General features: G+C 44.8%; 1 protein-coding gene and 1 pseudogene across 1 annotated transcript in view; both read right to left on the bottom strand.

Annotated features, from left to right (window-relative positions):
* STOX1 (storkhead box 1) overlaps positions 1-15,867 on the bottom strand; it is a 55,707-nt gene that overhangs the window by 28,781 nt on the left and 11,059 nt on the right. The gene's annotated exons all lie outside the window — the stretch shown is intronic.
* On the bottom strand, positions 13,765-13,860 carry LOC120367441 (U6 spliceosomal RNA; annotated as a pseudogene).

Below are 15,867 nucleotides of genomic sequence, written 5' to 3'. Positions count from 1 at the left end.
AGGAGGCGGAGGTTGCGGTGAGCCGAGATCGCGCCATTGCACTCCAGCCTGGGCAACAAGAGCGAAACTCCCTCTCAAAAAAAAAAAAACAAAAAAAAACACAAATCCACACTCAGCCCCAAACCCTTAGGCTCTGAGATGCCTTTTCCTACCCTTTTTCTCTGCAAGGCTTCCACCCTGGATATGTTCATGACTTTACTCAGTCATGTTAGTTTTCAATGCCTGTCAAAATCAATTACAGCAAACTCGGTGGCTTAAAATAACACAAATTTATTATCTCACAGTCTATAGGTCAGAAGTTCTGGGTGTCAGAGCCAAAATCAAAGTGCTGGCCAGCCTAGGCTTCATCAGGAGACTAGGGGTAGAATGTTTTCACTCTCACTTAGGTTTTTGGCAGAATTCAGTTCCTTATGGTTGTAGGACTGAGGATGGAGGTCATGGTCACTATTTCCTCGATGACTGTCAGATGGGAGCCTCTCTCAGCAACTTAAAGCCACCTGTACTTCCTGTCATGCTGTCCCCTTCATCTTCAAACACAGAATTAAATCTGCCCACACTTTCTCTGACATGTGCTTCCGTTGGCGTTGCTTCTGTTTCTTGCCAGAGAAAATTTATCTGCTTTTAAGAGTACCTGTGATTAGACAAGGTCGTCCCAGATAATCCAGAATAATCTCCCTAAGTTAAATGTCCATAACCTAATTATACCTGCAAAGTCCCCTTTGCCACATAAGGTAACATATTCACAGCTTCCAGATATTAGGATGTGGGCATCTTTGGTAGACCATTCTACTTACCATACCAGGTACAAGGGTTGGGAGCAAGGACTAGCTATATAAATAGCAAGAGAGGCACAGGTTGTAAACTGCTGTAGTCCCTATATGTCCCTAAAAATGGTCATGCAGGAGAACGCTTTCTTTAACCTCCAGAAAAACTGGGACAGATTATGATTCAATCTTCCTCCCAAGATTCTGGAGCCCACAACGGCAATGACAGTGACTAACAGGTCTAGCCAACGGTGATTAACAGAAAATACCACTGTAGAAAACTGGGCTAAAAAGTTCGGCACTTAACAAATTTGAGGAATTAAGAGAGAAAGAAAAATATAAAATAAATAAAAATTTTAAATTCCAACACCAAGTTAGTTATTTGGATAAAAGATTAAAAAGGTTCCCTGGATTTTTTGTTTTAAAGCTGTCCTTTCTATTTTCATGGTCCTCACATTACAAACAAGTCCTATACTGGGGACCAAGCAATCTGATCAGGGCATCAGGGTTCTAATCCAAAGTCTGCTATGTGGCCCTAAGTAAGTCGCTCTCTTCTTTGGGTCTCAGTTCCCTTGCACTTACACGGGGGACTGAACTAGATCAGCAGTTCGCAAAGTGTTCTGTGGAACATTCATTCCATGAAATGCTCTCTACAAGAAAAACGGTCCCCATGCCAAATGTCTGAGAAATGCTGTTTGGAGTCAGAGTGGTATTATTAAAGGCTCTGAAAACTTCTATAACAAACAACTACCTAGTTTATTTAACCCAATGTTTCCTGATCATATTTAACAACAGACTCCTTTTTTCTAAGTACTGAACTATCCTTCAGTTAAGTACTGTACCTTCAGCTGGGACTTCCCTCCCTTCAGATCGGCCTCTCCCTGAATAGTCGGTACCTCCCCACATCTGTCTCTGTGTCCCTGTCTCCTCCACCTACAGCACTCTTCCCCATACCTCAGTGTTTCAAAATCCTCCCTGTCATTTAAGACTGACTCAAATGCTGAGTGACTCTATCATGATGAATAGTTCTCTGATCCCATTAGCTGGAAATATATTCTCCTTCATATATACTGTTTAATAAACATTTAATTAGTGGCTACCATGGTTTAGCATTAGGCACTCACAGCACATTGATATTATTACAGCACAGTCCCTCAGTTATTCCTTATCCAGCATATATTTATCTACTATATACCAGTTACAAAGGTTACAACAGCAAACAGGACACAGCTCTTGCCCTCAATGGGCTTTGACTGTCATGGAAGAGCAGTAGTTGGAGGCAATCTTAACCTAACATGAGGCTGTAATTGGAAGGACTAGGACTCGGTATTCCTGGGGCCCAAGCCTCAAAGCTATTCCCAGAAGTCTGGGGCTGCCTGGGCTGGGACCATCACGAGGAAGAAGAGCCAGACTGTTCCTTGTGGGGCCTTGGGCCACCAAGACATCACAGGATAAATACAGGAACTGTGGAATTGGTCAGGTAGACCTGGGCTCACGTTCTCTACTTCCACTTACTGTCAGTGTGCCCTCTTTGAGTATTAATTTGTGACCTCAACTGTTCAAGATGAATAATAGTATCTGGCTCAGAGGTTACTGCAGGAAAACAATCTGAAAATACCTGGAATAAGATTTGACACGTCAGTTCTTCTACTGACATTAGCACTTTTAAAATTTTCTTCCCAAATTAAGGATATTAATTTGATCAGCCCTTGTTCCATGTCATTATTAGGACTTCAAGTTTCTCCTGTAGGGCACCAGTTAGGCACATGGATGAATTTCTTAACTAATCCTGACTTTTTTCTCTCTTTTTTTTTTTTTTTTTTTTTTTTTTGAGACAGAGTGTCGCTCTTGTTGCCCAAGCTGGAGTGCAATGGTGTGATCTCAGCTCACCACCACCTCCGCTTCCCGGGTTCAAGCGATTCTCCTGCCTCAGCCTCCCAAATAGCTGGGATTACAGGTGCCCACACCACACCCAGCTAATTTTGTGCTTTTAATAGAGATGGGTTTTCTCCCTGTTGGTCAGGCTGGTCTCGAATTCCTGACCTCAGGTGATCTGTCCACCTCAGCCTCCCAAAGTGCTGGGATTACAGGGGTGAGCAAATCCTGACTTTTCCTTTCCCAACTCTCATAGCTTATTTGACCAGGCATCAGTCCCCATGACCTGCTCCTCACCTGGAAAGAAGCAATATACACTGCCAAAGCACGGGCTCTACTTCATTTCTGAGAGGCATACCTCAGCAGCCCATCCTATTCAGTGATATTTTATTGTGACCCCTGGTGGCAGACAACAGAAGTTGGCCCGTTCAATACACATGCGCAATCAAATTTCCCCTCACCTGCCTCCAGCGTGGAGGCAGGAAAGCATCTTGCTCAATTTCCCAGTCTCATAACTAGAAGACATGTGACATAGGTGAGATCAATAAGACTTTTTAAAAAAATTTTTTTGAGACAGAGTCTCACTCTGTTGCCCAGGCTGGAGTGCAGTGGCATGAACCCAGCTCACTGTAACTTCTGCCTCCCCAGTTCAAGCTATTCTCCTGCTTCAACCTTCGGAGTAGCTGGGATTCTAGGCGCCTGCCACCATGCCCTGCTAATTTTTTGTATTTTTAGTAGAGACGGGGTTTCACCATCTTGGTCAAACTGGTCCCAAACTCCTGACCTCAGGTGATCCAACTGCCTCAGCCTCCCACAGTGCTGGGACTACAGGCGTGACCCACCATGCCTGGCCCAATTAGACTTTTTTTTTTTTTTTCAGATGGAGTCTTGCTCTATCGCTCAGGCTGGAGTACAGTGGTACAATCTGGGCTCGCTGCAACCTTTGCCTCCTGGATTTAAACGATTCTCCTACCTCAGCTTCCCAAGTCGCTGGGATTACAGGTACCTGCCACCATGCCTGGGTAATTTTTGTATTTTTAGTAGAGATGGTGGTTTCACTATGTTGGCCAGGATGGTCTCGAACTCCTGACCTCATGACTTACCCACCTCAGCCTCCTGAAGTGCTGGGATTACAGGCATGAGCCACCGGGCACCTGGCCCCCAGTGAAACTTTTTTTAAAGGTCCTTCCTTCATCTATGATTCTTTCTTCCTGCTTGGATCTTGCAGAGGATGCAGCCATCTTGTGACCATGAGGTGACAAGCATGTTGTTAAAAGGTCATCTAGCCGGGCGCGGTGGCTCAAGCCTGTAATCCCAGCACTTTGGGAGGCCGAGGCGGGTGGATCACGAGGTCGAGAGATCGAGACCATCCTGGTCAACATGGTGAAACCCCGTCTCTACTAAAAGTGCAAAAAATTAGCTGGGCATGGTGGCCCGTGCCTGTAATCCCAGCTACTCAGGAGGCTGAGGCAGGAGAATTGCCTGAGCCCAGGAGGTGGAGGTTGCGGTGAGCCGAGATCGCGCCATTGCACTCCAGCCTGGGTAACAAGGGCGAAACTCCGTCTCAAAAAAAAAAAAAAAAAAAAAAGTCATCTACTAGGAAGATGAAGCAGAAATCAAGAGCCCAGATCTCAGACAGCCTTGCTGAGCCAAGGTCACCCCAAGCTACCTAATTCCAAGCTTCTTGTGTGAGACAAATCTATCCTTCATTTGTTCAAGTCATTCTTAGAAGACTTTACACAAATTGCAACAAAATACCTCTCTAACCAAAATACCTTGCTAAGGACATTAGACATTATTCCTTCTTTTTTTCTGCTGTGAGCAAAACATTTGTCTTGCTAAGGGCTTGATGAAACCTTCACACTAAATATTTATTTTCAGCACAGTAACTGCCATGTGCTGGCCACAAGATAGATATTTACAGAAAAGGTGTCAGAACTGCTGCTGCTTTACCTGCATCACATCTAGTCTGGGATGCAGAAGCTTTGAAATAAGATGCAGAAGCTTCAATCAGGATTCCCAGTTTTTAATTCGTACTGAAAAGACAGTGATAGGCACTCTTTCTGGATGAGGAAGGATTTCCTTACAGCATGTAGAAATCACAGAGGGGAAGATAAGAACTGCCACAGCTGTTCAAAGAACAGTTTGCTCTCAAAATGGGTATCTATATTACAACCCTGAGAAAGGGATGCCTTTCAATCGCTTCTGATAGGAAGTCTTGTGAAATGGAGACAATAAGCCCATATCACTGTTAACATCAATATAGGATTAGCTCAGGACTTAAAGGGGCAAATAATGACTCACATCATGTATATTTCAGAAGTAGGCAATCCCTTCCATTTGCTGAAGAAAGTTGTCATAGGTCCCCAAAGAACCTGGATCCACCCAGGTCCAGTTCTCTGTGGCAGGGTCTGCCTGGAGGTGACAAAGCCCAGCAGAGGATGCCCAGGCCTTGTGGTGACAGGCGCTGGGATAGGGCTCCACTTTGCATCATGAGATAAAACATGTGTAGTGCTACCATTTGGCCCAGACTATATATGTATACATACTCTTTACCAAAAGCATCACAGACACTGCAGCCTTGCCTGCTTCTCTCCTACTGATGGAGGTGGGGCTCAGGCAGGGAGGACTGTCTACAGCCTCAGGTGCTTCCCTGACTCCCTTGGCCACTCTGCCCCATCGCCCACACTGTCTCCCAACCTCTGAACTGCCCGTGCCCCAGTCTGGAAAGCAGCACTGAGTTTCTGCATCAATGGTCTCTTTCAGGTCTCCCAGACTGTCTGCCATGCTCCAACTGCTTTCAAGTTGATTACAGACTCTGTGGCCTCTGAAATGTTACCTTTTAAAAGATAAAAGCCACTTCAGGAGTACAATTCATATAAATGTAATTTTACTAAGAAGCATTTCTAGGCTGTTAGAAATTTTAAAGACACAAACTGTTCAACTTTAAGACTGCGAAATTCCTTTTCTTCAGCACAGAAGGAAGGTTTCAGGTTACATCTGGCTGGAGGTGACCGCTCCTCAGCAGGACTGCAGCATATGTTCACAAGGCCATTGCCTTAGAAACCAAATGTAAAGTTCACAATCCCTGAGAAATCTTAACTGAGGCTGTAGGTCAGCAGCTCTGATTTCTACATGGGAGGGTCACCCAATTTGTGCTACGAGGAGCCGGCCACCTTCTTCACACTAAGCTATCCATTACTGCACCACTGACCCATGACATCCTGGAGGTTTTCTGAGTGTGTGTGACCAGGCAAAGCAAGCAAGGTCCATCTGCGCAGGCTATTTGGCCTCTCCCGGGGCCTTGCACACAGACAACTTCCTAACCCCACTCTAGACAACCACTCATAGTCTTTCTCGGGTTTCAGTCTAGAAAAGGAGCTCTAATATCTCTTTTAAATACACTTGCTTCCCACCTTATTGCTTTTCTAGCCCCTTCTTCCTTTTGGGCACCTAAGACTGACATTCTCCATTTATTCACGAAACATCCACTCTCCCAAGTGCCTCACAGCCAGTTCTCCTGCTCCTACCATGCAGGCTTTCTCACCTGCAGCTCCCTTCACCAACCCTCATGCCCAGGCTGCCTCCTCCCCTTCCCACTGCCACCTCAGGCTCCAGCCTGGCAGACCAGTGCTCAGTGCCTCAGCTCTAACTTAGGGGACGAAGCCAATTCTCATGAGCCTGGAGCAGCACAGACTGCTGGGTCACCACTCCACACCCATTCTGCTTCTAATGTGGCCCAAAGGAACAGTCAGTAGCAAGAGAAGCAGAATCTTTGTCTTTTAAGGTTTGAGTTCGGGATAAATGTCACTGCAAACTTGGGATCCTGAGCTATTTTACAACTGTATAGTGAGAGACTCCAGAAAGATTTACCTAACTCTTGAGAGTTTGTTTACATTTTAAGGGGAAATGAGGCCCAGACCTTGGAGACATGCCTAGGTCATAAAAACTGGAGCCACCAGAGCTGACGTGGCTCCTAGAAAGAAGTATTTATATTCCAGAATGTTAGAAGGAGAACCCAGGATCCTTCCCATTCTGTCTCCAGGCAGCAAAGATGCTTCCTCCCTCCGTTTAGGAGAAGAGGGAAGCAGTTGCCTCTTTCTCCCTCACATAAACCAAGAAATTCCATTTTTCTCTCTCCGTCACCTATGGAGTGTCTGACCACTAGGGCTGGTGATTTTTCCATCTGGCCTTCATCATGCCACCCTGGGGTAAGCCCTGGGGCAGGGAGTGCCTATGCAGTTATAATTATTTACATAATGTTATTTTCTCTTACTCTGTAAATAATAAATACCTCTGATGCAGAAGACATCATGTGTGCATCCAAACTAAGATTAATAAAGATTGGCCGGGCGCAGTGGCTCAAGCCTGTAATCCCAGCACTTTGGGAGGCCGAGGCGGGTGGATCATGAGGTCAAGAGATCGAGACCATCCTGGTCAATATGGTGAAACTCCGTCTCTACTAAAAATACAAAAAATTAGCTGGGCATGGTGGCGCGTGCCTGTAATCCCAGCTACGCAGGAGGCTGAGGCAGGAGAATTGCCTGTACCCAGGAGGCAGAGGTTGCGGTGAGCCGAGATCGCACCATTGCACTCCAGCCTGGGTAACAAGAGCGAAACTCCGTCTCAAAAAAAAAGAGTAATAAAGATGACTATGAAAAGCCCAACAGTTATGGCAGCAAGAATGACAGGGTTCTACCTGTCACCTGGTTTACTGGAAGAGACAGACAAGAGGCCTGCAGCTGGTTAGGAATATTGGAGCAGTATCCACAAGAACCAGCACAGACCTACTGAAAGGACTGGGAAGTATGTTAGTCAAGGATCAGGAGACAGGCTTGGAAAATGCTGCCAGAATGGCACCTTTGGATTTTGCTGTCCACTCCAGCCTGGGTAACAAGAGCGAAACTCCATCTCAAAAAAAAAAAGAAAATACAAAAATTAGCTGGGTGTGGTGGTGCTCGCCTATAATCCCAGCTACTTGGGAGGCTGAGGCAAGAGAATCGCTTGAATCCAGGAGGCGGAGGTTGCAGTGAGCCAAGACCACACCACTGGCACTCCAGCCTGGGTAACACAGCGAGACTGTTTCGAAAGAAAAGAAATGAAAGGTGGTATGACATTTGTTCTATACTTTAGCTGAAATGACTCATGACCCTGACTCAACTTGAAAAGTCCTGGCATTGAGGTCAGCTTCAAATCACTTCAAATCAGCTTCAAATACAGAAGACAGATTTGCTACCAATTTCTTCCTTATAGGCCATGACAAAATCTGACCAAATTAATAATATGCTCAGCTATATGACATGAACAAGGTTAATTCAGAAACTTGAGAAAGTCACCAGGCTTTGTAAGGTAAACCTTTACGGTAAAAGAGATTTGTTCGACTAAAACCAGAAGCCTTGAAAGGTGAGCTAGGACCACACAGTGGAACTGACCTCATCCTACCCTTGTGAGTTCTGCAGGCAATAGCTTAATAAGTGCTGCTTAAGACGAACCCAAAAGACTTGGTCCTAGCACCTGCTGATCACATTAAAACAAAATGACAGGGCTGGGCACGGTGGCTCACACCTGTAATCACAGCACTTTGGCCAAGGCAGGTGGATTGTCTGAGTTCAGGAGTTCGAGACCACCCTGGCCAACATGGTGAAACCCCATCTCTACTAAAAATACAAAAATTAGCCGAGTGTGGTGGGCACACGTCTGTAATCCCAGCTACACAGGAGGCTGAGGCAGAAGAATTGCTTGAGCACAGAAGATGGAGGTTGCAGTGAACCGAGATCACATTACTGCACTCCAGCCTGGACAACAGAGTGAGACTCTGTCTCAAAAAATAAAAAATAAAAAGACCACTGGGCATGGTGGCTCACACCTGTAGTCCCAGAACTGTGGAGGTTGAGGCGGGTGGATCACATGAAGTCAAGAGTTTAAGACCAGCTGGGCTAACATAATGAAACTCTGTTTCTACTAAAAATACAAAAAATTAGCTGGGTGTGGTAACACATACCTGTAATCCCAGCTACTCAGGAGACTGAGGCAGGAGAGTCACTGAAACCTGGAAGGTGGAGGCTGCAGTGAGCTGAGATTGTGCAATTGCACTCCAGCTTGGGAAAAAAGAGTGAAACTCCATCTCAATTAAAAAAAAAAAAATGGCCGGGCGCAGTGGCTCAAGCCTGTAATCCCAGCACTTTGGGAGGCTGAGGGCGGGTGGATCACGAGGTCAAGAGATCGAGACCATCCTGGTCAACATGGTGAAACCCTGTCTCTACTAGAAATACAAAAATTAGCTGGGCATGGTGGTGCACGCTTGTAGTCCCAGCTACTCGGGAGGCTGAGGCAGGAGAATTGCTTGAACCCAGGAGACGGAGGTTGCGGTGAGCTGAGATCACGCCATTGCACTCCAGCCTGGATAACAAGAGTGAAACTCCGTCTCAAAAAAAAAAAAAATATATGACCAATAAAGTAACATAATTACGGAAAATTTACCATTAGCCAACTAGGGAGAAACAGAAGGGGTGGAATCGTAGGGTACAGAGAAAATAGTAGTATGTTTTTGCAAAGTTGGGAATTTTTATTATTTTTGTTTTATTATTTTTATTATTTTTGTTTTTCAACAGAGAGTCTTGCTCCGTTGTCCAGGCTGGAGTGCAGTGGCATACAATCTCAGCTCACTGCAACCTGCTTCTCCTGGGTTCAAGCGATTCTCCTGCCTCAGCTTCTCAAGTAGCTGGGATTACAGGCACATGCCATCAAACCCAGCTAATTTTTGTATTTTTAGTAGAGATAGGATGGCTGGGCACAGTGGTTCATGCCTGTAATCCCTGGACTTTGGGAGGCCGAGGCAGGTGGATCACTTGAGGTTAGGAGTTCAAGACCAGCCTGACCAACATGGAGATACCCTCTGTACTAAAAATAAAAAATAGATATATAGATATATATAGATGTATAAAAATATACAGATATATAAAAATAGATATATAGATATATAACTATATCTATATAGTTTTGTTTGTTAGTTTTTAAAACAGAGTCTCACTCTGTTGCCTAGGCTGGAGTGCAGTGGTGCAATCTCAGTTCACTGCAACCTCTGCCTCCTGGATTCAAGCAATTCTTCTGCCTCAGCCTCCCAAGTAATGGGATTACAGGTACACACCATGCCCAGCTAACTTTGTTTTTTTTTTTTTTTTTTTTGAGACTGAGTCTTGCTCTGTCGCCCAGGCTAGAGTGCAGTGGCACACAATCTCAACTCACTGCAACCTCCGCCTCCCCAGTTCAAGCAATTCTTCTGCCTCAGCCTCCCAAGTAGTTGGGATTACAGGCACCCACCACCATGCCCCATTAATTTTTGTATTTTTAGTAGAGATGGGGTTTCACCATCTTGGCCAGGCTGGTCTTGAACTCCTGACCTCATGATCTACCCACCTTGGCCTCCCAGAATGCTGGGATTACAGGTGTGAGCCACTGCACCTGGCCATAACTTTTATATTTTTAATAGAGACAGGGTTTCACCATGTTGGCTAGGCTGGTCTTGAACTCTTGACCTCAAGTGATCCCCAGGCCCTGGCCTCCCAAAGTGCCAGGATTACAGGTGTGAGCCACTGCACCCAGCAAATAGATGTACATATTTTAGGGTTATATATGGTAATCTGGTACATTCATTCATATAGTGCATAAAGACCATATCAGGGTAATTAGGATATCCATCACCCTAAATATAAGTTTAATGATTTTTTTACTACCACAATCGGATGATAATTATATTAGAAAGCGAATTAAAACACAGTTAAGTTTACTCATGGAACATCTCAACTTCCTAGAATGTCCCTCTTTCTCCACTCTTTTTTTCCTTTTTTTGAGCGGGGAGGAGGGATAGTGTTACTCTGTAGCCCCGGCTGGAGTGCAATGACACAATCATTGCAATCTTGACCTCCCAGGTTCAAGCAATCCTCTCACCTCAGCCTCCTGGGTATCTGGAATCATAGTTTACACATCACACCTGGCTAATTATTTTACTGTTTGTGGAGACATGGTTTCCCTAAGTTGCCCAGGCTGGTCTCAAACTAAGTGATCCTCCCATCTCAGCTTCCCAAAGTATTGGAATTATAGGCATGAGCCACTGCACCTGGCCTCAATCTTGTTTTTTGTGTGTTTGTTTGCTTTTTGTGGGTTTTTTTATTTTTGTTTTTTCCTTCATATAGGGTCTCACTCCATAACCCAGGCTGGAGCGCAATGGCTCAATCTCGACTCACTGCAGCCTTGACCTCCTGGGCTCAAGCAATCCTCCCTCCTCAGCCTCCCAAGTAGCTAGGACTACAGCTGAAAGCCACCATGCCCAGCTAACTTTTTTATTTTTTGTAGAGACAGGATTTCACCACATTGCCCATGCTGGTCTTAAACTCCTGAGCTCATGCAATCCACCAACCTTGGCCTTCCAAAGAGCTGAGATTACAGGCATGAGCCACTATGCCTGGCCAAATGTTTAAATGTATCTCTGAATCAACTTGTGTACCACCACAATGACCACCACAATAATATACATGCCACACTTTGGGAAATATTGCCCTAATCGCTTGTGTGAGATGCAAGTGTGTAAATGGAAATAGAAGGCACTGTCTTTGCAAAGTGCCCTGCTTTGAGAACCCAGCTTTCTTCTGAAAAGGATGTCTTCAACTTTTTTTTTTCTGAGATGGAGTCTTGCTCTGTCGCCAGGCTGGAGTGCAGTGGTGTGATCTCGGCTCACTGCAACATCTGCCTCCTGGGTTCAAGCAATTCTCATGTCCCAGCCTCCCAAGTAGTTGGGACTACAGGCATGCGGCACCACACCCAGCTAATTTTTGTATTTTTAGTAGAGACAGGGTTTCATCATGTTGGCCAGGCTAGTCTCGATCTCCTGACCTCATGATCCACCCTCCTCGGCCTCCCAAAGTGCTAGGATTACAGACGTGAGCCACCGCACCCAGCCCAGGATGTCTTCAACTTTTATGAACTTTGTACTAAAGGCACATTAAGTAACCACTAAGCTCTATAGCACTTTAAGTTAGAACAGTTTAAAGTGGGAGGGAGGGGAGCTCTTTGTACGAACAGGGCTTTCATCCAGGAAATGTAACTATGGGCAACCGCAAGGCTAGAGAAATAAGCTTCAGTTTATAAACAAAAAAACATGCTGTACACAGTGGCTCATTGCTTTCCAGGTACTGGCCATCTTACATGACCCACAATTGCCATTCAAAGGCCATGTCGTATCTTTCTTAGGGTTGTGAAGAGTCAGATGAGGGAAAGTTTAGGAGAAAAGGATTCGGACAAATGCTGTGATAAATAAACAAACAGAAACTGCTCCTTGCAGGTGATTTTTCAATCTGTATTCCAACAGAAATAAAAATCTAGAACAGGGATGAAAGGACAATCATGAGAGGAATTTGAGTAACATATCCCATTCTGTAAGGTTCTGCCCTTACTAGATTTCTGTGTACAAGTGCTTGGCCCAATCAGATTGGAGAGGCCTTGCACACGTGAAGGCCAGGCAAGAGGTGCCCTGAGTTCCCTGGGTTCTCGCCAGCGTGATCCTGAGATGAATCTCTCTGGTTGAGGGCTTCTTCCACGGCTGCCAGAGACTGAAATTCCCTCTGTCACATGGGCAGAAATCACACAACTGTCCATTTTTCAAAGCATCATTTTTATCCAGTATAAATTAAGAATAATATTGATAATTCCATATTATTAGGAAATGGTAATTTAGAAGTTAAGTAATAGGAAGGGGTCAGGAATTACTGGCCTAAGAGAATCATTCAGTGATTCAATGGGTTGAGAACAGTGTATCACAGCATGGAACATGTCCATGCCATAGACTGTAGCTGAAGTCCAGAGACAGGAAGGAGCTAGCCAGTTAGGGGAGAAGTTAGGACTAGAATCCAGGTCTTATGGACACACAGGGCCAATAATGCCTGCTTGAAACTGAAAAAGCAAAGCCTCGGCTACAAGAATATAGCCCTAATTAAGAAGAAAGTTTTTCTGTGTCTAATACCATAGTGATTTTTCAGCGTATGAAATCGAGATGGCTGAAGGATATGCTCCAGAGTGACAGAATGAGGCCTCCAGGACAGACTGAGATGCCAGACGTGGGTCCCATGCCTGGCTTGGCACCCTATGAGGTCCACATAATAATTAACTGCTAACGTTGCCAGGCACAGTGGCTCATGCCTGTAATTCCAACACTTTGGGCCCAAGGCAGCAGGACTGCTTGAGCTCAGGAGTTTCACACCAGCCCTGGGAAACACAGCAAGAACCCAACTCTACAAAAAAAAAATGTTTAAAAAATTAGCCAGGCATGGTAGCATGAGCGTGTAGTCCTACTACTTGGGAGGCTGAGGCAGGAGAATTGCTGGAGCCTAAGAACTCCAACCTGGAGGAGAGAGTGAGACTGTCTCAAAAAACAAAACAAAACAAACTGCTGACATTTACTGATAGCTCTCCCTGTGTGCTGGGCCCTCTTTTAAGTACTTTATATGCATTGTTTGATTTAATCCTTGCAACCACACTATGAAATTGGTAGTATTATCATCTCTGTTTCACAGATGGGGAAGCAGAGGCATGGAGAGGTAAGTGAATTGCCCAGTATCTCATTGTTAGTAGCTATGATGGAATTTCAAGCCAGGCAGTACAGTTACAGAGCTGGTGCTCTAAGCACTGATATTTATTGGGCACTATGTTCTGAAGGCCCTCCTCCCACTTCTTAAATATCTAACCTAACCAGTGGCATCACAGGTCCAAGCAGTGGCGTAGAAAGCCCACTCAGAGGCTGGGTGGAAAGTGAAAGGTCTTGCAGGCCACTAGGCTGGATCCTCAGTGCCCTTGTGCCTCCAGAGAGTTTAAATGAGTCTACTGAGGTTTCCATTTTCTTGGCTTTTTCAAGCACCTGCATTGCTTATTCCTTGGTATCTAGAAGGCATTTTGTTTCACAGAAGGTGTTCAAAGACTCAGAAACTCAAAGATCAAAATGTACATTTGTAACAGAATTGAAAACAAAGATTTACTAGACAGATATACAGCCGCCATAGCTCAGGAGACCCAATATTGATTGCTAAGATGTGACTTCTCCCTAAATTGATCTATAGATTTAACATAATCCTTTTCTTTTTAATTGGAACAATTCATGAATTTGTGTGTCATCCTTGCACAGGGTCATCTTCTCCGTATCATTTGAATTTTAGTATATATGCTGCCAAAGCAGGCACTAACATACCCTAAAAAAAAATCTAAGCAGGATTTTTTTTTTTTTTTTTTTTAAGAAATGGACAAGCTGAGCCGGGCGCGGTGGCTCAAGCCTGTAATCCCAGCACTTTGGGAGGCCGAGGCGGGTGGATCACGAGGTCGAGAGATGGAGACCATCCTGGTCAACATGGTGAAACCCCGTCTCTACTAAAAGCGCAAAAAATTAGCTGGGCATGGTGGCACGTGCCTGTAATCCCAGCTACTCAGGAGGCTGAGGCAGGAGAATTGCCTGAGCCCAGGAGGCGGAGGTTGCGGTGAGCCGAGATCGCGCCATTGCACTCCAGCCTGGGTAACAAGGGCGAAACTCCGTGTCAAAAAAAAAAAAAAAAAAAAAAAAAAAAAAAAGAAATGGACAAGCTGAAAAAAAAAAAGAAAGAAAAAAGAAATGGACAAGCTGATTCTACCAAAAAAAAAAAAAAAATTAGCTGTGCATGGTGGTAATGCACTTGTAGTCTCAGCTACTCAGGAAGCTGAGGTGGGAGAATCACTTGAACTCAGGAAGTGGAGGCTGCATTGACCCAAGATGGAACCACTGCACTCCAGCCTGGGCGACAGAACAAGACTCCATCTAATAAATAAATAAATAAATAAATATTTAAAAATAAAATGACAGCCAGGTGCGGTGGCTCATGCCTGTAATCCCAGCACTTTGGGAGGCCAAGGCAGGCAGATCACAAGGTTAGAAGTTTCATACCAGCCTGGCCAACATGGTGAAACCTCGTCTCTACTAAAAATACAAAAATTAGTTGGGCGTGGTGGTGCATGCCTGTAATCCCAGTTACTTGGGAGGCTAAGGCAGGAGAATGGCTTGAGCCAGGGAGTTGAAGGTTGCAGTGAGCAGAGATTGCACCACTGCACTCCAGCCTGGCGACAAAGCAAGACTCCATCTCAAAATTTTTAAAAAAGTAAAGAAAAATAAAAAGACAAGCCATAGTCTGGGAGAAAACATTTGCAAAACACATATCTGATAAAGGACATATCTAAAATATATGAAGAATTCCTACAATTTAATAAGGTAAAAAATTTTTTTCATGGGCAAAACATTTTGACAGACACTTATTAAAGAAGATACAGGCTGGGCATAGTGGCTCATGCCTATAATCCCAGTGCTGTGGGAAGCTGAGGCCAGTGGATCACCCATGGTCAGGAGTTCAAGACCAGCCTGGCCAACATGGTGAAACCCCCATCTCTACTAAAAATACAAAAATTAGCTGGGTGTGGTAGCAGGCACCTGTAATCCCAGCTACTCAGGATGCTGAGGCAGGAAGACTGCTTAAACCCAGGAGGTGGCGGTTGCAGTGAGTCAAGATCACACCATTGCACTCTAGCCTGGGCAACAAGGGTGACACTCCATCCAAAAACAAACAAACAAACAAAAATCCAGAAATGGCAAATAAGCCTACATGAAAAGATGCTCAACTCACTAGTCATTAGGGAAATACAAATTAAAGTCACAATGAACTACAACTATCCAACAATTAGTCCAGTCAAAAATAATAGGCTGGGTGCGTTGGCTCACACCCATAATCCCAGCACTTTGGGAGGCCGAGTAGGGTGGATCACCTGAAGTCAGGAGTTCAAGACCAGGCTGGCCAACATGGTGAAACTCTGTCTCCACTAAATTAGCCAGGTGTGGTGGTGGGCACCTGTAATCTCAGCTACTTGGGAGGCTGAGGCAGAGAACTGCTTGAACGTGGGAGGCAGAGGTTGCAGTGAACCAAGGTCATGCCATTGTACTCCACCCTGGGCAACAAGAGCGAAACTCCGTCTCCAATCAATCAACCAATAACAAAAATAATAACATACTGACAATATCAAATGCTGGACTGGAATTCTCATACATTGATGGCACAAATACAAAGTGGTATAATCGTTTCGAAAAGCAGCCCTCTAATTCACACCTGGGTATTTACCCAAGAGAAATGAAAACATGTCCACAGACCTGTCAATGATTATTATAGTTCTA

This window comes from Saimiri boliviensis, chromosome 12, assembly GCF_048565385.1.
Source record: "Saimiri boliviensis isolate mSaiBol1 chromosome 12, mSaiBol1.pri, whole genome shotgun sequence".
NCBI classification, from domain to species: Eukaryota; Metazoa; Chordata; class Mammalia; order Primates; family Cebidae; genus Saimiri; species Saimiri boliviensis.
The sequence above is the reverse complement of the archived record's forward strand: the minus strand, read 5'-3'. Positions and strand labels throughout refer to the sequence as shown.